At 38.9% G+C, this 24694-nt stretch overlaps 1 protein-coding gene across 1 annotated transcript in view; it reads left to right on the forward strand.

The window, feature by feature from the left end:
• Positions 1 to 16717: 16717 nt before the first annotated feature.
• MRTFB (myocardin related transcription factor B) overlaps positions 16718 to 24694 on the forward strand; it is a 530378-nt gene continuing 522401 nt past the window's right edge. The window contains exon 1 of the mRNA XM_053694678.1: positions 16718 to 16811. The gene's annotated coding sequence lies outside the window, so the exon portion shown is untranslated. The remainder of the gene's footprint in view (positions 16812 to 24694) is intronic.

Below are 24694 nucleotides of genomic sequence, written 5' to 3' on the forward strand. Positions count from 1 at the left end.
CGCCCTTCCTCAGGATAAGGCTAAAAATAAACCAAATTTTCGTCCCTTTCGCAGAAACGGACCAGCCCCAAGTGCTACATCCTCTAAGCAAGAGGGTACTGCTTCTCAAGCCAAGCCAGCCTGGAGGCCAATGCAAGGCTGGAACAAAGGTAAGCAGGCCAAGAAACCTGCCACTGCTACCAAGACAGCATGAGATGTTGGCCCCCGATCCAGGACCGGATCGGGTGGGGGGCAGACTCTCTCTCTTCGCTCAGGCTTGGGCAAGAGATGTTCTGGATCCTTGGGCGCTGGAAATAGTCTCCCAAGGTTATCTTCTGGAATTCAAGGGGCTTCCCCCAAGGGGGAGGTTCCACAGGTCTCAATTGTCTTCAGAACACATAAAAAAACAGGCATTCTTACATTGTGTAGAAGACCTGTTAAAAATGGGAGTGATTCATCCTGTTCCATTAGGAGAACAAGGGATGGGGTTCTACTCCAATCTGTTCATAGTTCCCAAAAAAGAGGGAACATTCAGACCAATCTTAGATCTCAAGATCCTAAACAAGTTTCTCAAGGTTCCATCGTTCAAAATGGAAACCATTCGAACAATTCTTCCTTCCATCCAGGAAGGTCAATTCATGACCACGGTGGATTTAAAGGATGCGTATCTACATATTCCTATCCACAAGGAACATCATCGGTTCCTAAGGTTCGCCTTTCTGGACAAGCATTACCAGTTTGTGGCACTTCCGTTCGGATTAGCCACTGCTCCAAGAATTTTCACAAAGGTACTGGGGTCCCTTCTAGCGGTGCTAAGACCAAGGGGCATTGCAGTAGTACCTTACTTGGACGACATTCTGATTCAAGCGTCGTCCCTTCCACAAGCAAAGGCTCACACGGACATTGTCCTGGCCTTTCTCAGATCTCACGGGTGGAAAGTGAACGTAGAAAAAAGTTCTCTATCTCCGTCAACAAGAGTTCCCTTCTTGGGAACAATAATAGACTCCTTAGAAATGAGGATTTTTCTGACAGAGGCCAGAAAATCAAAACTTCTAAACTCTTGTCAAGTACTTCATTCTGTTCCTCTTCCTTCCATAGCGCAGTGCATGGAAGTAATAGGTTTGATGGTCGCGGCAATGGACATAGTTCCTTTTGCGCGAATTCATCTGAGACCATTACAACTGTGCATGCTCAGTCAGTGGAATGGGGATTATATAGACTTGTCTCCGACGATACAAGTAGATCAGAGGACCAGAGATTCACTCCGTTGGTGGCTGTCCCTGGACAACCTGTCACAGGGGATGAGCTTCCGCAGACCAGAGTGGGTCATTGTCACGACCGACGCCAGTCTGGTGGGCTGGGGCGCGGTCTGGGGACTCCTGAAAGCTCAGGGTCTTTGGTCTCAGGAAGAATCTCTTCTCCCGATAAATATTCTGGAACTGAGAGCGATATTCAATGCTCTCAAGGTTTGGCCTCAGCTAGCAAAGGCCAAATTCATACGGTTTCAATCGGACAACATGACGACTGTTGCGTACATCAACCATCAGGAGGGAACAAGGAGTTCCCTGGCGATGGAAGAAGTGACCAAAATCATTCAATGGGCGGAGACTCACTCCTGCCACTTGTCTGCAATCCACATCCCAGGAGTGGAAAATTGGGAAGCGGATTTTCTGAGTCGTCAGACATTTCATCCGGGGGAGTGGGAACTCCATCCGGAAATCTTTGCCCAAATTACTCAGTTGTGGGGCATTCCAGACATGGATCTGATGGCCTCTCGTCAGAACTTCAAGGTTCCTTGCTACGGGTCCAGATCCAGGGATCCCAAGGCGACTCTAGTAGATGCACTAGTAGCACCTTGGACCTTCAAACTAGCTTATGTATTCCCACCGTTTCCTCTCATCCCCAGGCTGGTAGCCAGGATCAATCAGGAGAGGGCATTGGTGATCTTGATAGCTCCTGCGTGGCCACGCAGGACTTGGTATGCAGACCTGGTGAATATGTCATCGGCTCCACCATGGAAGCTACCTTTGAGACGGGACCTTCTTGTTCAAGGTCCGTTCGAACATCCGAATCTGGTCTCACTCCAACTGACTGCTTGGAGATTGAACGCTTGATTTTATCAAAGCGAGGGTTCTCAGATTCTGTCATTGATACTCTTGTTCAGGCCAGAAAGCCTGTAACTAGAAAAATCTACCATAAAATATGGAAAAAATATATCTGTTGGTGTGAATCTAAAGGATTCCCTTGGGACAAGATAAAAATTCCTAAGATTCTATCCTTTCTTCAAGAAGGTTTGGAGAAAGGATTATCTGCAAGTTCTTTGAAGGGACAGATTTCTGCTTTGTCTGTGTTACTTCACAAAAAGCTGGCAGCTGTGCCAGATGTTCAAGCCTTTGTTCAGGCTCTGGTTAGAATCAAGCCTGTTTACAAACCTTTGACTCCTCCTTGGAGTCTCAATTTAGTTCTTTCAGTTCTTCAGGGGGTTCCGTTTGAACCCTTACATTCCGTTGATATTAAGTTATTATCTTGGAAAGTTTTGTTTTTGGTTGCAATTTCTTCTGCTAGAAGAGTTTCAGAGTTATCTGCTCTGCAGTGTTCTCCTCCTTATCTGGTGTTCCATGCAGATAAGGTGGTTTTGCGTACTAAACCTGGTTTTCTTCCGAAAGTTGTTTCTAACAAAAACATTAACCAGGAGATAGTCGTGCCTTCTTTGTGTCCGAATCCAGTTTCAAAGAAGGAACGTTTGTTGCACAATTTGGATGTAGTTCGTGCTCTAAAATTCTATTTAGATGCTACAAAGGATTTTAGACAAACATCTTCCTTGTTTGTTGTTTATTCTGGTAAAAGGAGAGGTCAAAAAGCAACTTCTACCTCTCTCTCTTTTTGGCTTAAAAGCATCATCAGATTGGCTTACGAGACTGCCGGACGGCAGCCTCCTGAAAGAATCACAGCTCATTCCACTAGGGCCGTGGCTTCCACATGGGCCTTCAAGAACGAGGCTTCTGTTGATCAGATATGTAAGGCAGCGACTTGGTCTTCACTGCACACTTTTGCTAAATTTTACAAATTTGATACTTTGCTTCTTCTGAGGCTATTTTTGGGAGAAAGGTTTTGCAAGCCGTGGTGCCTTCCATCTAGGTGACCTGATTTGCTCCCTCCCTTCATCCGTGTCCTAAAGCTTTGGTATTGGTTCCCACAAGTAAGGATGACGCCGTGGACCGGACACACCTATGTTGGAGAAAACAGAATTTATGTTTACCTGATAAATTACTTTCTCCAACGGTGTGTCCGGTCCACGGCCCGCCCTGGTTTTTTAATCAGGTCTGATAATTTATTTTCTTTAACTACAGTCACCACGGTATCATATGATTTCTCCTATGCAAATATTCCTCCTTTACGTCGGTCGAATGACTGGGGAAGGCGGAGCCTAGGAGGGATCATGTGACCAGCTTTGCTGGGCTCTTTGCCATTTCCTGTTGGGGAAGAGAATATCCCACAAGTAAGGATGACGCCGTGGACCGGACACACCGTTGGAGAAAGTAATTTATCAGGTAAACATAAATTCTGTTTTGCACCGTGCAGTAGCAGCAAACTCATTTCTAATGTATTCACTGTATTATACTGCTGCACCAGGCCGCCCTGTAAAAAACATATATATATATATATAACTACTATTTGCACCGTGCAGTAGCAGCAAACTCATTTCTAATGTATTCACTGTATTATACTGCTGCACCAGGCCACCCTGTAAAAAACATATATATATATATAACTACTATTTGCACCGTACAGTAGCAGCAAACTTATTTCTAATGTAGTCACTGTATTATACTGCTGCACCAGGCCGCCCTGTAAAAAACACATATATATATATAACTACTATTTGCACTGTACAGTAGCAGCAAACTTATTTCTAATGTATTCACTGTATTATACTGCTGCACCAGGCCGCCCTGTAAAAAACATATATATATATAACTACTATTTGCACCGTACAGTAGCAGCAAACTTATTTCTAATGTAGTCACTGTATTATACTGCTGCACCAGGCCGCCCTGTAAAAAACACATATATATATATATAACTACTATTTGCACCGTGCAGTAGCAGAAAACTCATTTCTAATGTATTCACTGTATTATACTGCTGCACCAGGCCGCCCTGTAAAAAACATATATATATATAACTACTATTTGCACCGTACAGTAGCAGCAAACTTATTTCTAATGTAGTCACTGTATTATACTGCTGCACCAGGCCGCCCTGTAAAAAACATATATATATATAACTACTATTTGCACCGTGCAGTAGCAGCAAACTCATTTCTAATGTATTCACTGTATTATACTGCTGCACCAGGCCGCCCTGTAAAAAACATATATATATATAACTACTATTTGCACCGTACAGTAGCAGCAAACTCATTTCTAATGTATTCACTGTATTATACTGCTGCACCAGGCCGCCCTGTAAAAAACATATATATATATATATAACTACTATTTGCACCGTGCAGTAGCAGCAAACTCATTTCTAATGTATTCACTGTATTATACTGCTGCACCAGGCCACCCTGTAAGAAACATATATATATATATATAACTACTATTTGCACCGTACAGTAGCAGCAAACTTATTTCTAATGTAGTCACTGTATTATACTGCTGCACCAGGCCGCCCTGTAAAAAACATATATATATATAACTACTATTTGTACCGTGCAGTAACAGCAAACTTATTTCTAATGTATTCACTGTATTATACTGCTGCACCAGGCCGCCCTGTAAAAAACATATATATATATAACTACTATTTGCACCGTACAGTAGCAGCAAACTTATTTCTAATGTATTCACTGTATTATACTGCTGCACCAGGCCGCCCTGTAAAAAACATATATATATATAACTACTATTTGCACCGTACAGTAGCAGCAAACTTATTTCTAATGTAGTCACTGTATTATACTGCTGCACCAGGCCGCCCTGTAAAAAACACATATATATATATATAACTACTATTTGCACCGTGCAGTAGCAGAAAACTCATTTCTAATGTATTCACTGTATTATACTGCTGCACCAGGCCGCCCTGTAAAAAACATATATATATATAACTACTATTTGCACCGTACAGTAGCAGCAAACTTATTTCTAATGTAGTCACTGTATTATACTGCTGCACCAGGCCGCCCTGTAAAAAACATATATATATATAACTACTATTTGCACCGTGCAGTAGCAGCAAACTCATTTCTAATGTATTCACTGTATTATACTGCTGCACCAGGCCGCCCTGTAAAAAACATATATATATATAACTACTATTTGCACCGTACAGTAGCAGCAAACTCATTTCTAATGTATTCACTGTATTATACTGCTGCACCAGGCCGCCCTGTAAAAAACATATATATATATATATAACTACTATTTGCACCGTGCAGTAGCAGCAAACTCATTTCTAATGTATTCACTGTATTATACTGCTGCACCAGGCCACCCTGTAAGAAACATATATATATATATAACTACTATTTGCACCGTACAGTAGCAGCAAACTTATTTCTAATGTAGTCACTGTATTATACTGCTGCACCAGGCCGCCCTGTAAAAAACATATATATATATAACTACTATTTGTACCGTGCAGTAACAGCAAACTCATTTCTAATGTATTCACTGTATTATACTGCTGCACTAGGCCGCCCTGTAAAAAACATATATATATATATATATATATAACTACTATTTGCACCGTACAGTAGCAGCAAACTCATTTCTAATGTATTCACTGTATTATACTGCTGCACCAGGCCGCCCTGTAAAAAACATATATATATATAACTACTATTTGCACCGTACAGTAGCAGCAAACTCATTTCTAATGTATTCACTGTATTATACTGCTGCACCAGGCCGCCCTGTAAAAAACATATATATATATAACTACTATTTGCACCGTGCAGTAGCAGCAAACTCATTTCTAATGTATTCACTGTATTATACTGCTGCACCAGGCCGCCCTGTAAAAAACATATATATATAACTACTATTTGCACCGTGCAGTGGCAGCAAACTCATTTCTAATGTATTCACTGTATTATACTGCTGCACCAGGCCACCCTGTAAAAAACATATATATATATATATATAACTACTATTTGCACCGTACAGTAGCAGCAAACTTATTTCTAATGTAGTCACTGTATTATACTGCTGCACCAGGCCGCCCTGTAAAAAACATATATATATATATATAACTACTATTTGCACCGTGCAGTAACAGCAAACTCATTTCTAATGTATTCACTGTATTATACTGCTGCACTAGGCCGCCCTGTAAAAAACATATATATATATATATATAACTACTATTTGCACCGTGCAGTAGCAGCAAACGCATTTCTAATGTATTAACTGTATTATACTGCTGCACCAGGCCGCCCTGTAAAAAACATATATATATATAACTACTATTTGCACCGTACAGTAGCAGCAAACTCATTTCTAATGTATTCACTGTATTATACTGCTGCACTAGGCCGCCCTGTAAAAAACATATATATATATATATAACTACTATTTGTACCGTGCAGTGGCAGCAAACTCATTTCTAATGTATTAACTGTATTATACTGCTGCACCAGGCCGCCCTGTAAAAAACATATATATATAACTACTATTTGCACCGTACAGTAGCAGCAAACTCATTTCTAATGTATTCACTGTATTATACTGCTGCACCAGGCCACCCTGTAAAAAACATATATATATAACTACTATTTGCACCGTGCAGTAGCAGCAAACTCATTTCTAATGTATTCACTGTATTATACTGCTGCACCAGGCCGCCCTGTAAAAAACATATATATATATAACTACTATTTGCACCGTGCAGTAGCAGCAAACTCATTTCTAATGTATTCACTGTATTATACTGCTGCACCAGGCCGCCCTGTAAAAAACATATATATATAAAACTACTATTTGCACCGTGCAGTAGCAGCAAACTCATTTCTAATGTATTCACTGTATTATACTGCTGCACCAGGCCGCCCTGTAAAAAACATATATATATATATAACTACTATTTGCACCGTACAGTAGCAGCAAACTCATTTCTAATGTATTCACTGTATTATACTGCTGTACCAGGCTGCCCTGTAAAAAACATATATATATAACTACTATTTGCACCGTGCAGTAGCAGCAAACTCATTTCTAATGTATTCACTGTATTATACTGCTGCACCAGGCCGCCCTGTAAAAAACATATATATATATATAACTACTATTTGCACCGTACAGTAGCAGCAAACTCATTTCTAATGTATTCACTGTATTATACTGCTGCACCAGGCCGCCCTGTAAAAAACATATATATATATATAACTACTATTTGCACCGTACAGTAGCAGCAAACTCATTTCTAATGTATTCACTGTATTATACTGCTGCACCAGGCCGCCCTGTAAAAAACATATATATATATATAACTACTATTTGCACCGTACAGTAGCAGCAAACTCATTTCTAATGTATTCACTGTATTCAGCATTTAACACCCAGGTACATTTGACGTCACTGAGATTCTTAAACCCACAATTACTGCAGCTGCAGGGAGATGAGACGCACGATTAAGGATACAGCACAGGGGAAACTGACCCATAAATAAGGAGAGGACAATTATACACTACTGAAAATGTGTACTTGACCTCTGGATTTAATAACCTCTTAATCCTGGAGTAAAGCCACAAAACATCTCTTAGGTAGATGTGATTAGCGTTTGAAGCGCTGGCCCTATTACCCTCAACATCAAAGCCAGCATCATCCGCCCATCACAGTGTCATCCTTAAAGGGACATAAAACCCAATTATTTTCTTTCATGATTCAAATTTTTAACAACTTTCTAATTTACTTCTATTATCAGGTTTTCTTCGTTTTGTTGTTATCCTTTGTTAAAAAGCTGGAAGGTTAGTTTAGGAGCGTGCACGTATCTGCTATGGCAGCAGTTTTGCAACAATGTTCTACATTAGCAAGAGCACTAGATGGCAGCCCTATTTCCTGTCATGTAGTTCTCTAGACATAAGCACGCTACCTATCTAGATATCTCTTCAACAAATAATATGAGAACAAAGCAAATTTGATAATAGAAGTAAATTGGAAACTTTTTTTAAAATTGTATTCTCTGTCTGAATTATCAAATAATTTTTGGGTTTTCGTGTCCCTTTAAGTCTGATATAACTGCTAGATCTGAGGGTGCAACACTGTAGAGAAGAGAGAAAACGTAGATCTGTATCTAACGCACCCATGGAATCTAGATTATTCAGCGATCCCTCACTTTACCCCCCTAATGTTCCCCTTCCTACCATATTTAAATCAGTTAAAGGAAATTTAAGTCAAAACTAAACTTTCACGTCTCATATAGAGCATACAATTTTATGAGACATTTTAATTTATTTTTTATCTTTGTTTTCTTTGTATCTTAATATTAGAGGGAAGACCAAATATTAGGACATTCCCAAGGAAATTAGGACAGTTGGCACATAAGCCCTTTTTCATAACTTCAACAGTTATTTTTTACTTATATGTAATTAAATCACAGTAATGTGTATTAAATTCAATTTGAAAATAGGAACTAACCCATGGCGTAATGAACTTAACATCTTAACGACCACCAATGTACCCTGTACGTCGGCAGTTGTTCATATAAGCTCATACATGCGCCGGAAATAGCGCAGCTCTCGCGCTATGTCTGCATGCCCCCTGAAGTTGGTGAAGCTGTGCAAGTAAAACCGTAAAAAAACAGACGTACAGGGTATGTTGATCGTTAAGGGGTTAAAGTGATGTTAAAGTTTTAAATTGGTGTAATCAGATCTGGAATTTAGATGGATTTTTATTCATCCATTCTAATGATGATACACTGTAACTTATTTTTTAATATAGCAATGAAATTCTTAATACCTTGCGCTCTGGCCGCTCACTTCACAAGTATTTTTTTTTGTGAGCTAATGGTTTGAACTTTTCTCCAACCAGCTCTCTAGCCATACGGCACTCACACCATTGTTTTTAATAAATATAAAAAGAGAGACGCACTTAACTGAGGCAGAGCAAAGCTAGAATAACTTCCATGCCTGTTCATTTTCAGTGCCACTCAGGGTGCATACTCTTTTAGCACACAATTTTTTTTTATTTTTTAAGGTAGAGCGCTGATTGGATTTAAAATCTTTGGCTCACAAAATAACCGTGGTGTATTAGAATTTCATTGCTATGGTAAAAAGTTATAGCGTATCTTCATTAGAACTAGTTCTTCTAAATTATTTCCATTCCGGATCTGATTAGACAAATAGGAAACTTTACCATCACTTTATACAACTCTCCCACTATATTCCAGTAGCCCACAGATATTTAATCCTTTATATTATACAAATGTCTTCTGGCTAGACTGAATAAACAAGTTATGTTCTTTCTATGAGAACACTATTCTAATGCATAGAAAGGCATGATATGTATTAATAACAGCACAAAATCATGTTTTTTTCTGTGCGCCCGTGAGAACTGACCTGTATTGCAAATTAATTAAGATATCACAAATTTCTACACCAGTCCAGTTGGCAGTTGTTAGCAATATAAAAAATCAGTGCGCCAACAGTGTGTATAACCGAACTACAAGAGTTCCTGTTAATCACACAACCAAAATACTCCTATTTAAGAGTGTAGTGAATATTAATTACATTTATATATATATATGTGAGTGAAAATGGTTAACCCAACTGTCAATAATATTATGGTGATATAAACATATGCATTGTAAATACAAGTGTATAAAGACAGAAAGTAACAAACATATGCGATAAACAAAGATAATGTCCAAAGTTAGTATCAAACCGGAGTAAATTACTCTCTCTCCCAAACCGCTAGTAATCGGTTAAATGAGCGGTGGCAGGCAGCTTCTTCACAACTCTTGTTGGTGGCCCAAGATGAACGAATCTACAGATAATGATAAAACAAAGAAGGCGCCACCATAGTGCGATGTCAGAGGTAAAAAACACGCCAGCCCAACAGATAATAAGCTACTTACAGGGTTTCAGACACTTCAGAAGTGTCACAAGTGCGCCCTGGACTCTTGGGAGTCGTCCAGCTAACTCACACTCCTGCAGTTACGATCTCCAGTGGCTAACGACGACCAAGATCTTACACTGGATGGAAGACAGCGTCTCTGGTGTGCTCTCCTTGCCCCCAAGCTCTCCAAAAGGCTGTAGCCGATTGCTACACCGGACAATCCTTGCATAGTGCAAGGGTGCAAATAAATGAATAAAAGTTCGTGGCACAAAGTCTAGATTAAAAAAGTTAAGACTTTATTCATGTACAACACTGTTGTGCTGGCGTGTTTTTTACCTCTGAAATCGCACTATGGTGGCGCCTTCTTTGTTTTATCATTATCAGTTGGCAGTTGTACATAATGAGCTCTTGTTAAACATGAACGATATTCTTTTTGATAGAATCATGTTTTGTGTTTTATAACGTTTACATTAAAGGGGCGTTGTCAAGCAAAATGACATGCTTATGCCATTTTCGCACGACTCGCCATATGATTTGTTATATATGTATATGGAAATTTATCTGGCTCGTAGAGTTTATGTATATGTAGCTCCTTAATAATATTCTGAGTGCACCCTACATATCATTCTGACATATATATAATTTTCAGGTCATGCAGAGCAGCAAGTATGGCAATCTGTGTGCAACACCATAAACATGAATAAGACGCCAATCTTTAATAACTTACACAATTTTGAATACGTATAAGGAATGAGCTGTAGGTTAACATTCTATGAAGTAATTTGCGGGCAAGGATTACAATACAGTTAGTCTATTTTAGGTGTAGACTGTCCCTTTAAATATGTAGGTTAAAACACAGTATGTGCTGACATACAGAGGCAGGTGATAAGAGTTTGGGGCTGGAGCACTTACAGTTACAGCATGTGCTGACATAATGAGGCCGGTGATATGTGTTGAGGGCTGGAGCACGTGCATTTAGCCACCATTCAGCAAGCGCTAACCAGGTGCTAAACCATAAATGGGCCATCTCCTAAGTTTACATTCCTGTTTTTCTAATAAAGATACCAAGAGAACGAAGAAAATTTGATAATAGGAGTAAATTAGAAAGTTGCTTAAAATGTCATGCTCTATCTGAATCATGAAAGAAAAAAATGGGGTTCATATCCCTTTAATGCAATGTTAGTGACTAAGGTAAGTTTGTGCTGAATTTAAGATGCTTCTGATGAAGAATTACCCCCTAGGAATATTCACAGCTCTGAGAAATACAGCAGTTCTTCTTTATCTTAAAGTAAAGATTACAACAGTTATATCTTAGCCATACTTTTGGCTCTCAGTGTAGGTAAACTATTTTCACATGCCGGTATAAATTAAAATGTTTTAACAGTTTTTTTGTTTGTTTTTTAACACATCAACATTTATGAGGTGTCCCATATATTTGTGTCTGAGGTGTCTTGAATTGGGATCTTTGAAATCGGATAACCTAAACTATGTGTTAAATATAGTGACATATACCCTGGGATATTATATTTTTTATATACAGTGACATATACTTCGGGTTATTATTTGTGCTATATACAGTAACATATACCCTGGGCTATTATTTGTGTTATATACAGTAACATATACCCTGGGCTATTATATGTGATATATACAGTGACATATACCCTGGGCTATTATATGTGATATATACAGTAACATATACTCTGGGCTATTATATGTGATATAGACAGTGATATAGACAGTGACATATACTCTGGTCTATTATATGTGATATAGACAGTGTCATATACCCTGGGCTATTATTTGTGTTATATACAGTAACATATACCCTGGGCTATTATTTGTGTTATATACAGTAACATATACTCTGGGCTATTATTTGTGTTATAGACAGTAACATATACCCTGGGCTATTATATGTGTTATAGACAGTAACATATCCCCTGGGCTATTATTTGTGTTATATACAGTAACATATACTCTGGGCTATTATATGTGATATAGACAGTAACATATACCCTGGGCTATTATATGTGATATAGACAGTGTCATATACCCTGGGCTATTATATGTGATATAGACAGTGACATATACCCTGGGCTATTATATGTGATATATAGACAGTGACATATACCCTGGGCTATTATATGTGATATATAGACAGTGACATATACCCTGGGCTATTATATGTGATATAGACAGTGACATATACCCTGGGCTATTATATGTGATATATAGACAGTGACATATACCCTGGGCTATTATATGTGATATAATGACAGTGACATATACCCTGGGCTATTATATGTGATATAGACAGTGACATATACCCTGGGCTATTATATGTGATATAGACAGTGACATATACCCTGGGCTATTATATGTGATATAGACAGTGACATATACCCTGGGCTATTATATGTGATATAGACAGTGACATATACCCTGGGCTATTATATGTGATATAGACAGTGACATATACTCTGGTCTATTATATGTGATATAGACAGTGACCTATACTCTGGGATATAATGTGTGTTATATACAGTGACATATAACCTAGGCTATATTTGTATGTGATATATACAGTGACATATACCCTAGGATATTATGTGTTATATACAGTAAGAGCCATATAATTATTTTATAGAAAGTTAGCAAATTTAGGCAAGCATCCCCCACATAATGACATATACCCTGGGCTCTTTTAAGTGATATGTACATTGACATATAAACTGGGCTAATATTTGTTACATACAGTCACATATTTTATGGGCTATAATATGAGATATATACAGTGACCTGATAAAATCCATAAGGGGAGTCCTCCAAAGAGTCTTAAAGGGACAGTCAACAACAGAATTTGTGTTGTTTAAAAAGATAGATAATCCCTTAATTACCCATTCCCCAATTTTGCATAACCAACACAGTTATAATAATACAGTACACATTTTACCTCTGTAATTACCTTGTATCTAAGCCTCAGCAGACTGCCCCCTTACTTCAGTTCTTTTGACAGACTTGCATTTTAGCCAATCAGTGCTCACTCCTCTGTAAATTCACGTGCATGAGCTCAATGCTATCTATATGAAACACATGAACTAACGCCCTCTAGTGGTCAAAATGCATTCAGCTTAGAGGCGGCCTTCAAGGTGTAAGACTAATAAATTAGCATATGAACCTCCTAGGTTTAGATTTCAAATAAGAATACAAAGAGAACAAAGCAAAATTGGTGATAAAAGTAAATTGGAAAGTCAAAGTTGTTTAAAATGACATGCCCTATCTGAATCGTGAAAGTTTTTTTTGGACTTGACTGTCCCTATGGGAGTGATAGAATTTCTTTGAAATGAAAACCTGGTGATAGTTCTACTGGGGTGAAGACTCTTCCAGACTTTTGTGTCTTCTACGTGGCCAGGCTGCTCCCTGCAAAAAGGAAATGGCTCTTCACCTCCAAACGACCACTGCACTGTAAGACAAAAGCAACACATGGCCAAGTATTGTCTGTAATATGGTAAATGTTAAAGGTTATAAACATTCACAATTGGTGCTCTATCCTAGGACTTCTCAACCGCCCAACTGACTGGTCGCAAAACCACAGGAAATGGCTCTTCAAGGAATCACCCACTATAAAAGCAACAAACGTGTGCCAAATGGCAAGTAGTGTCCATGAAAAGGTATAAGAAGAAAACGCAGTCACAATTAGTGAAGCACCTGTTGTTGGTGCTCACTGTGCAGGATGGGACTTCTCAGCTGCCCAGTCAACTGACCCCACATTCACAGGAACCAATGTGATGTGTCCAAAAATCCAACATTCATCAAATGCAGAAAAAGAAAGGTGAAATAACAAGCAGCATGTGCACATACGTTATACAAACATTTATTAAAATCTACTTATATTACAAAAAGTGACGCATCGCTATGTTTTGAAATAGGTTTTAAGAAATGATGTACAGGTGACATATACCCTGGGCTATTATATGTGTTATATACAGTAACATATACCCTGGGCTATTATATGTGATATAGACAGTAACATATACCCTGGGCTATTATATGTGATATAGACAGTAACATATACCCTGGGCTATTATATGTGATATAGACAGTGACATATACCCTGGGCTATTATATGTGATATAGACAGTAACATATACCCTGGGCTATTATATGTGATATAGACAGTAACATATACTCTGGGCTATTATATGTGTTATAGACAGTAACATATACTCTGGGCTATTATATGTGATATAGACAGTAACATATACCCTGGGCTATTATATGTGATATAGACAGTAACATATACCCTGGGCTATTATATGTGATATAGACAGTAACATATACCCTGGGCTATTATATGTGATATAGACAGTGACATATACCCTGGGCTATTATATGTGATATAGACAGTAACATATACCCTGGGCTATTATATGTGATATAGACAGTAACATATACCCTGGGCTATTATATGTGTTATAGACAGTAACATATACCCTGGGCTATTATATGTGTTATAGACAGTAACATATCCCCTGGGCTATTATATGTGATATATAGACAGTGACATATACCCTGGGCTATTATATGTTTTATAGACAGTAACATATACCCTGGGCTATTATATGTGTTATAGACAGTAACATATACCCTGGGCTATTATATGTGTTATAGACAGTAACATATACCCTGGGCTATTATATGTGTTATAGACAGTAACATATCCCCTGGGCTATTATATGTGTTATAGACAGTAACATATCCCCTGGGCTATTATATGTGATATATAGACAGTGACATATACCCTGGGCTATTATATGTGATATAGACAGTAACATATACCCTGGGCTATTATATGTGATATATAGACAGTGACATATACCCTGGGCTATTATATGTGATATAGACAGTGACATATACCCTGGGCTATTATATGTGATATAGACAGTGACATATACCCTGGGCTATTATATGTGATATATAGACAGTGACATATACCCTGGGCTATTATATGTGATATAGACAGTGACATATACCCTGGGCTATTATATGTGATATATAGACAGTGACATATACCCTGGGCTATTATATGTGATATATAGACAGTGACATATACCCTGGGCTATTATATGTGATATAGACAGTAACATATACCCTGGGCTATTATAGGTGTTATACACAGTGACATATACCCTGGGCTATTATATGTGCTATAGACAGTGACATATCCCCTGGGCTATTATATGTGTTATACACAGTGACATATACTCTGGGCTATTATATGTGTTATAGACAGTAACATATACCCTGGGCTATTATATGTGATATAGACAGTGACATATATCCTGGGCTATTATATGTGTTATACACAGTGACATATACTCTGGGCTATTATATGTGTTATAGACAGTGACATATACCCTGGGCTATTATATGTGATATAGACAGTGACATATACCCTGGGCTATTATATGTGATATATAGACAGTGACATATACCCTGGGCTATTATATGTGATATAGACAGTGACATATACCCTGGGCTATTATATGTGATATATAGATATACCCTGGGCTATTATATGTGATATATAGACAGTGACATATACCCTGGGCTATTATATGTGATATATAGACAGTGACATATACCCTGGGCTATTATATGTGATATAGACAGTGACATATACCCTGGGCTATTATATGTGATATAGACAGTGACATATACCCTGGGCTATTATATGTGATATAGACAGTGACATATACCCTGGGCTATTATATGTGATATAGACAGTGACATATACCCTGGGCTATTATATGTGATATAGACAGTGACATATACCCTGGGCTATTATATGTGATATAGACAGTGACATATACCCTGGGCTATTATATGTGATATATAGACAGTGACATATACCCTGGGCTATTATATGTGATATAGACAGTGGCATATCCCCTGGGCTATTACATGTGTTATAGACAGTAACATATCCCCTGGGCTATTATATGTGATATAGACAGTAACATATACCCTGGGCTATTATATGTGTTATAGACAGTGACATATACCCTGGGCTATTATATGTGTTATAGACAGTAACATATCCCCTGGGCTATTATATGTGTTATATACAGTGACATATACCCTGGGCTATTATATGTGTTATAGACAGTAACATATCCCCTGGGCTATTATATGTGTTATAGACAGTGACATATACCCTGGGCTATTATATGTGTTATAGACAGTAACATATCCCCTGGGCTATTATATGTGTTATAGACAGTAACATATACCCTGGGCTATTATATGTGATATAGACAGTAACATATACCCTGGGCTATTATATGTGTTATATACAGTAACATATACCCTGGGCTATTATATGTGTTATATACAGTAACATATACCCTGGGCTATTATATGTGTTATACACAGCAAAGGAAACATTAGTGCCTGTGTAAGCTGCTTTTCTCTCAGGCTTCTTTACCATTTTCACTTCCAGGGCTAGATACGTTTGCCCAGGAGCAGCCGGCTTTTCTCTCCCAGGGTTAGATACATTTTATATCTTCTGCCGTTTTTTTTTTACTGTGTTAGTTACATTTGTCCAGCAGCAGCCGGCTCTGTCCCTGGGTTAGTTACATTTGTCCCATTGTCACAGGCTCCTGGCTCAGCCCCCTCCATGGGCTCTGGATCCAGCTCCCTGTGGAAAACGAATGGTGTGTGGGTTAAGAAGGAGGAAGAAGGCTGTGTACCCTCTGACCTCAGGTAATGGTGACCTCTAACCTTTGGTAGTGATGACGTCTAACCCCTGGTGATAATACTAGCAGTGATAACCACAGGCTAAATAACAGTAGCAGCCTCAGACTGACAGCTAATGTGCTTGAAAACCCCAGAACCCCATACAATGAATTACAGATACCCAGGAAATACATAGTGTCAGTTCCAGAACCTCATATAGTGATTATGCCAATACAGATACCCATGACATGCATAGTGCCAGCCCCAGAACCTCATATAGTGATTATGCCATTACAGATACCCATGACATGCATAGTGCCAGCCCCAGAACCTCATATAGTGATTATGCCAATACAGATACCCATGAGATGCATAGTGCCAGTCCCAGAACCTCATATAGTGATTATGCCAATACAGATACCCATGACATGCATAGTGCCAGCCCCAGAACCTCATATAGTGATTATGCCATTACAGATACCCATGACATGCATAGTGCCAGCCCCAGAACCTCATATAGTGATTATGCCAATACAGATACCCATGACATGCATAGTGCCAGCCCCAGAACCTCATATAGTGATTATGCCATTACAGATATCCATGACATGCATAGTGCCAGCCCCAGAACCTCATATAGTGATTATGCCATTACAGATACCCATGACATGCATAGTGCCAGCCCCAGAACCTCATATAGTGATTATGCCATTACAGATACCCATGACATGCATAGTGCCAGCCCCAGAACCTCATATAGTGATTATGCCATTACAGATACCCATGACATGCATAGTGCCAGTTCCAGAACCTCTATATAGTGATTATGCCATTACAGATACCCATGACATGCATATTGCCAGCCCCAGAACCTCATATAATGATTATGCCAATACAGATACCCATGAGATGCATAGTGCCAGTTCCAGAACCTCATATAATGATTATGCCAATACAGATACCCATGAGATGCATAGTGCCAGTTCCAGAACCTCTATATAGTGATTATGCCAATACAGATACCCATGAGATGCATAGTGCCAGTTCCAGAACCTCTATATAGTGATTATGCCAATACAGATACCCATGAGATGCATAGTTCCAGTTCCAGAACCTCATATAGTGATTATGCCAATACAGATACCCATGAGATGCATAGTGCCAGTTCCAGAACCTCATATAATGATTATGCCAATACAGATACCCATGAAATGCATAGTGCCAGTTCCAGAACCTCATATAATGATTATGCCAATACAGATACCCATGAGATGCATAGTGCCAGTTCCAGAACCTCTATATAGTGATTATGCCAATACAGATACCCATGAGATGCATAGTGCCAGTTCCAGAACCTCATATAGTGATTATGCCAATACAGATACCCATGAGATGCATAGTGCCAGTCCCAGAACCTCATATAATGATTATGCCAATACAGATACCCATGAGATGCATAGTGCCAGTCTCAGAACCTCATATAATGATTAAGCCAATACAGATACCCATGAGATGCATAGTGCCAGTCCCAGAACCTCATATAATGATTACGCCAATACAGATACCCATGAGATGCATAGTGCCAGTCCCAGAACCTCATATAATGATTATGCCAATACAGATACCCATGAGATGCATAGTGCCAGTTCCGGAACCTCTATATAGTGATTATGCCAATACAGATACCCATGAGATGCATAGTGCCAGTTCCAGAACCTCTATATAGTGATTATGCCAATACAGATACCCATGAGATGCATAGTGCCAGTTCCAGAACCTCTATATAGTGATTATGCCAATACAGATACCAATGAGATGCATAGTTCCAGATCCAGAACCTCTATATAGTGATTATGCCAATACAGATACACATAAGATGCATAGTACCAGCCCCAGAACCTCTTATAATGATTATGCCAATACAGATACCCAGGAAATACATAGTGCCAGCCCTAGAACCTCATATAATAATGCCAATACAGATGCATAGGGAATATATTGTGCCAGCCCCAGAACCCCATATAATAATGCCAATACAGATGCGTAGGAAATATATTGTGCCAGCTTCAGAACCCCATATTATATATGTATTTTCCTGGACATCTGTTCTGGAATTACTCATTACACATGGTTCTGTGGCTGGCACTATGTATTTATTGGGCATCTGTATTAGCAATACTCATTATATGGGGTTCTGGGGCTGGCACAATATATTTCCTATGCATCTGTATTGGTGCCCCTTAACTGGGGGTGTTGGAATGCACTGAATTCGACAGGGGGCTGAGCAGCTGGCACTACTTTTTATTTGGGGGACTGACTAGAATTCTTATTACCTTTGTGAGATGCTGACATTGTTCATTATATTGGACTAAGGGACTGACATGGCTCATTATCTGCAAGTGAATGAAAGCTAGAACTATGACTTGGGGCATGACGCTGTGACTGACATTGCTCATTATGGGGGGTTCTGAGGTAGATATTACTCTTCAACAGGGGTCTTGGGGCTGGCATTAATCTTTACCTAGGAGTGACAGGCTGGCAGCAACCATTACCTTTTGATTTATGAAGCACTACTCAGTACCAGGGTAATGGAACTGGCGTCCTTCATTATCTGCAAGTTTGGGGCTGAGTTGCTTATTATATGGAGATGGCATTAACCATTATAGAGGGTTCTGGGGCTGGTACTATATTTCTTGGGCATCTATATTGGCATTATTCATTACACAGGGTTCTGTGGTTGGCACTATGTATTTCTTGGGCATCTGTATTAGCAATTCTCATTATATGGTACAAATGTCCAGGGAATACTTAGTGCCAGCCCTAGAACCCCATATAATAATGCCAATACAGATGCATAGGAAATATTTTGTGCCAGCCCCAGAACCCCATATAATGAGTATTGCTAATACAGATGCCCAAGAAATACATAGTGCCAACCACAGAACCCTGTGTAATGAATAATGCCAATATAGATGCCCAAGAAATATAGTACCAGCCCCAGAACCATGTTAAACACAGACACAGCTATATTGCACACAGCCATTGGTTACTAGTAAGCTATTTATAACCATTCCTAATTGGCCTCAGCAGAAAAGGTAACCTAAGTTACAATATGGCGGCACCCACTGCTTTATGGACATTAACTTTACCCTTATTTTTTCAATATTTAAAAAAACTTATATAATTTTTAAAAATACTTGTTCAACTTATTCCCAGACTAATCTTTGCTCTGAATACAATTTAGTGTTTAATGTCCCTTTAAGAGAACTTTGGAGTGGATATATTTCTATGGCTGGAATTTTACCTTTGCATATAAAGAAACAGTGTAATGGCAGCTTGCTTCTTGAATCGTCCCTCTCTCATCTCACTCAGAGTCACTTTCCTGCTAGTAAGTGGCTTCCTCACGCGGGGGGCTGCCCCGACCCTGCGAAACATGGAGGATTCTACTCATCCCAAGTCCCTCCCCACCGCAAAATGGGCGGCGGACACTGCAAGGGCCAGTCACGGACACCTTGCCTATCCCTGGCCCTAACCCTAGGTGGGGATATTGACATGAAATTCCAGTTGTACCAATTATTGTTTCTCACTGACTCATTTTAGACAGAAACTGCTTTACACGAAGACATGACTATTTTAGACGTGTTAACATACTATTATCATAATATATTTGTTATTGAAATATGAAAACAGTAAAATATGTCTCTATGGCTATTAGAAACTTACATATTATGAATTTGCACCTTGAACTTTGTCTGTGATACAAGATATAGTAATCTACAAGTGCAGCATGTGGCTAAAGTTTGCAAATATAAACACAGTGCATGAGTGCAGCAATATATTAATTCCTGTTCTGTGTCCTTAGCAGCTTGCAGGAAAAAGCCATCTAATCCTTGCCCAGGTCAGAGGTCATAGAAAGATTTTCTGCAAGTTGATACTTAAAGGGACAGTATACTGTACCATGACTTCTTATACCAGCTGCTGAGTATAAAATGTATGATAAATTGCATTTTTAGCTTTATTTGGGAATATGAAGTAGCTGGTTTTGTGCTTTGAAACCACAACCTATTAAAATGGGTTGAGCTTGCTGGAAAAATCATTTCATTATGTTATCACTTTGTGCACACAAACGCTTTCTGTACCTTTTTATCTGTTTGTAAACCAAAGCCCAATATTTAGAGAGAACAATGGAAAATTATCGTTTTATTAGTTGTCTCTTCTACACCCCACTGGGAGTGTAATTTGTTTTGCTGGCTGTGTTTACATTGCCTGTCAATAGCCTAGACTCCAGTATAGAGTCCATTTTTGGCTCAGCACACTGGGTAGTGCTTGCTGATTGGTGGCTACATTTTGCAACCAATCAGCAAGCGCTACCCAGGTGCAGGACTGAGCTTACATTCCTACTTTTTCAAATAAAGATACAAAGAGAACCAAGAAAAATTGATAATAGGAGTAGAATAGAAAGTTGCTTAAAATTGCGGCTCTATCTGAATCATGAAAGAAAAAATTTGGGTTTCATATCCCTTTAACGTTCATGATTCAGGTAGAGCGTTACATTTTAAATAACTTTCCAGTTTACTTCTATATTTAAACTTTACTTTTCTCCTTTGATATCCTTTGTTGAAGAGTAAATCTAGGTAGGGAGTTAAGTGTTTCTAGTAAATAGTTGTGAGGTTTTGAATATTTTCTTATACATTTTGGAGTTAGATATTTTTGCTAGCTGCTGGAGTCAAACAATTGTTAGCTGCAGGTTTTAGGGGCATAGCAATACTCCCTTTGTGCATATATTCATAGAAAGGACAATATGAAATAAATGTAACATAACCAAGAGAGCAGGAACACTTCTAAAGCATTCTTATTGTAAAACAAATAAATAGCAGTTTCCTGTGTCATTATCTTTGTTCCCGTCACTGGCAGCAAGAGTGGTAATACATTGGGATCGATTTATCAAGCCCTTCTTCTTCTCCGTATTTATAAAGCAGTGATCATCAGATTGCTGCTTCCCTATCCTCTTCTCCACCTCTTAACCCCTTAAGGACCAGAGCACTTTTCCATTTTCTGACCGTTTGGGACCAGGCCTGTTTTTACATTTCTGCGGTGTTTGTGTTTAGCTGTAATTTTCCTCTTACTCATTTACTGTTCCCACACATATTATATACCGTTTTTCTTGCCATTTAATGGACTTTTTAAAGATACCATTATTTTCATCATATCTTATAATTTACCATAAAAAGAAATATAAAATATGATGAAAAAATGGAAAAAAACACACTTTTTCTAACTTTGACCCCCAAAATCTGAACAACCATCCTATATAGTTTCTAAATTATGTCCTGCGTTTAGAAATACCCAATGTTTACATGTTCTTTGCTTTTTTTGCAAGTTATAGGGCAATAAGTACAAGTAGCACTTTGCTATTTCCAAACCTTTTTTGGAACACTGATATCTGTCAGTAATCCCTGAATATCCCTTGACATGTATATAATTTTTTTTTAGAAGACATCCCAAAGTATTGATCTAGGCCCATTTTGGTATATTTCATGCCACCATTTCACCGCCAAAATGTTTCACAAACTTTAGGTTTTTCACTGAAATTATTTACAAACAGCTTGTGCAATTATGGCACAAATGGTTGTAAATGCTTCTCTGGGATCCCCTTTGTTCGGAAATAGCAGACTTAGATGGTTTTGGTGTTGCTTTTTGGTAATTAGAAGGCCGCTAAATGCCGCTGCGCACCACACGTGTATTATGCCCAGCAGGGAAGGGGTTAATTAGGGAGCTTGTAGGGTTAATTTTAGCTTTAGTGTAGTAGACAATCCAAAGTATTGATCTAGGCCCATTTTGGTATATTTCATTCCACCATTTCACCGCCAAATGCGATCAAATAAAAAAAAAACGGTAAATATTTTTAAAACTTTAGGTTTCTCATTGAAATTATTTACAAACAGTTTGTGCAATTATGGCACACATGGTTGTAAAAGCTTCTCTGGGCTCCCCTTTGTTCAGAACTAGCAGACATATAAGGCTTTGGCGTTGCTTTTTGATAATTAGGCCACTAAATGCCGCTGCGCACCACTCTTGTATTATGCCCAGCTGTGAAGGGGTTAATTAGGTAGCTTGCAGGGTTAATTTTAGCTTTAGTGTAGAGATCAGCCTCCCACCTGACACATCCCACCCCTTATCCCTCCCAAACAGCTCTCTTCCCTCCCCCACCTCACAATTGTCCCCACCATCTTAAGTACTGGCAGAAAGTTTGCCAGTACTAAAATAAAATATTTTTTTTTTCTTTTAAAAAAAATAACATATTCTGCTGTGTAGGATACCCCCCCAAACAGCTCTCTAACTCTCCTCCTCTTATTGTGCGCCATCTTGGGTACTGGCAGCTGTCTGCCAGTACCTAATTTGCCATAAAATGTTGTATTTTTTCTATTTTTACATATTTTTCTGTAGTGTAGCTTCCCCCCTCAATAACCAACCCCCTCCCAGAACCCTTAGATAAAAATTCCCTCCTCTCTCCCACTTTATCGTACAACAATTGTGCCATAGTGTAGCATTCCCAACCGCCCCCGTGCACGCGCTTGCGGTGCCCCGAACGTGATCCTGCCCCCCTCTGTTGCACAACCACCATCGATGGCCGGCCACCCACCTCCATGCAACGGCTCCCACCCACCAACAATCGTGACCATCGATGGCCAATGCAGAGAGGGCCACAGAGTGGCTAAAAATTTTTATTGCAGGATGCCTCAATATTGAGGCATCACTGCAATAACATTAAAACGTCTGGAAGCAATCAGGATCACTTCCACTACTTGAAAACACTTACGTTGGTTGTTAACGACCGGTTTTTGTACGACGTACCCTGTACGTTGTTGGTCCTTAAGGGGTTAAGTGGAGAATTTAAATCTCCCCTGTCTCGTCTAATCAGGGAGATTGACAGCTCCTGCCCGTGCGTGATTGGCTGTGCACGGGCAGGGGGCGGGGTTATACGTGAGCGCAAAATAGAGCTTGCATGCAATGGTAAATTCCGGCAGCAAATTGCTGCCTGCCAGAGGCGAGCTGGGGGGGACAGGGGTGCATATGTACGCCCCTGTCCGCCCTCGCTTGATAAATCAAGCCCAACGCCTGCTCTCTGGCTGCCTAAAGGTTAGGTATTAATGCAGAATGTAGAACAAGGGTTGTGATTTCTCTAATTCTCATAATATTATATAGCGTTAATTCTTCAAAACAGTTGCGAGTCAGTGACGTGCACAATAATTATATTTACAGTGATGTATGTAACTGATTTTCTGTATTGGTTTTGTGAAAATTTTTATATTTTATATCACAACTATTTTTTGTTTCTAGTAACTTGTTATTATTCTACATGTGCTGTTTATATGAGCAGAGCCTGATCGGTCTTGTTAGAGTGAAGTGTAGGGAAAATCATGTCCTGCTTGCTATATTTAAAGGGACAGTAAACACATTATAATTACAAGACATTTCTGTTGTGTTGCTATAAAATAACATATCAGCCAAATATTGACGTTTTACATTTTTTTTATCCTTTTTTAATGCAATTATTTGTCACTAGCCAAACTCCGCCCACCATTTGCCTTATTTGGAGGAGCCAATCTGGACTTTAGTCCACAGTTAACAATGCTTTACCTTGTTATAAAGTCATTTTTTGAAGTTATCTGATAAAGCCAATTAGGGACATATATGTAGCAGAGTTACCCTTAGAAGTCAACAAGGTACATTTCAAGTAATCGGAATTAGAAATTGCTCAATTTTCAGAGCTAAATTACATATAAAGGGGGCACAATAAATAATGAAAATATATTGCAAAGTTGTTTCATTACACACTGTGTACTGTTTACCGTCCCTTTTAATAACTAGATAACAAGAAAGTTTAGTCACCTGGTTTCAACCCTTTT

The sequence above is a fragment of the Bombina bombina genome, chromosome 11, assembly GCF_027579735.1.
Source record: "Bombina bombina isolate aBomBom1 chromosome 11, aBomBom1.pri, whole genome shotgun sequence".
Lineage (NCBI taxonomy): Eukaryota > Metazoa > Chordata > Amphibia > Anura > Bombinatoridae > Bombina > Bombina bombina.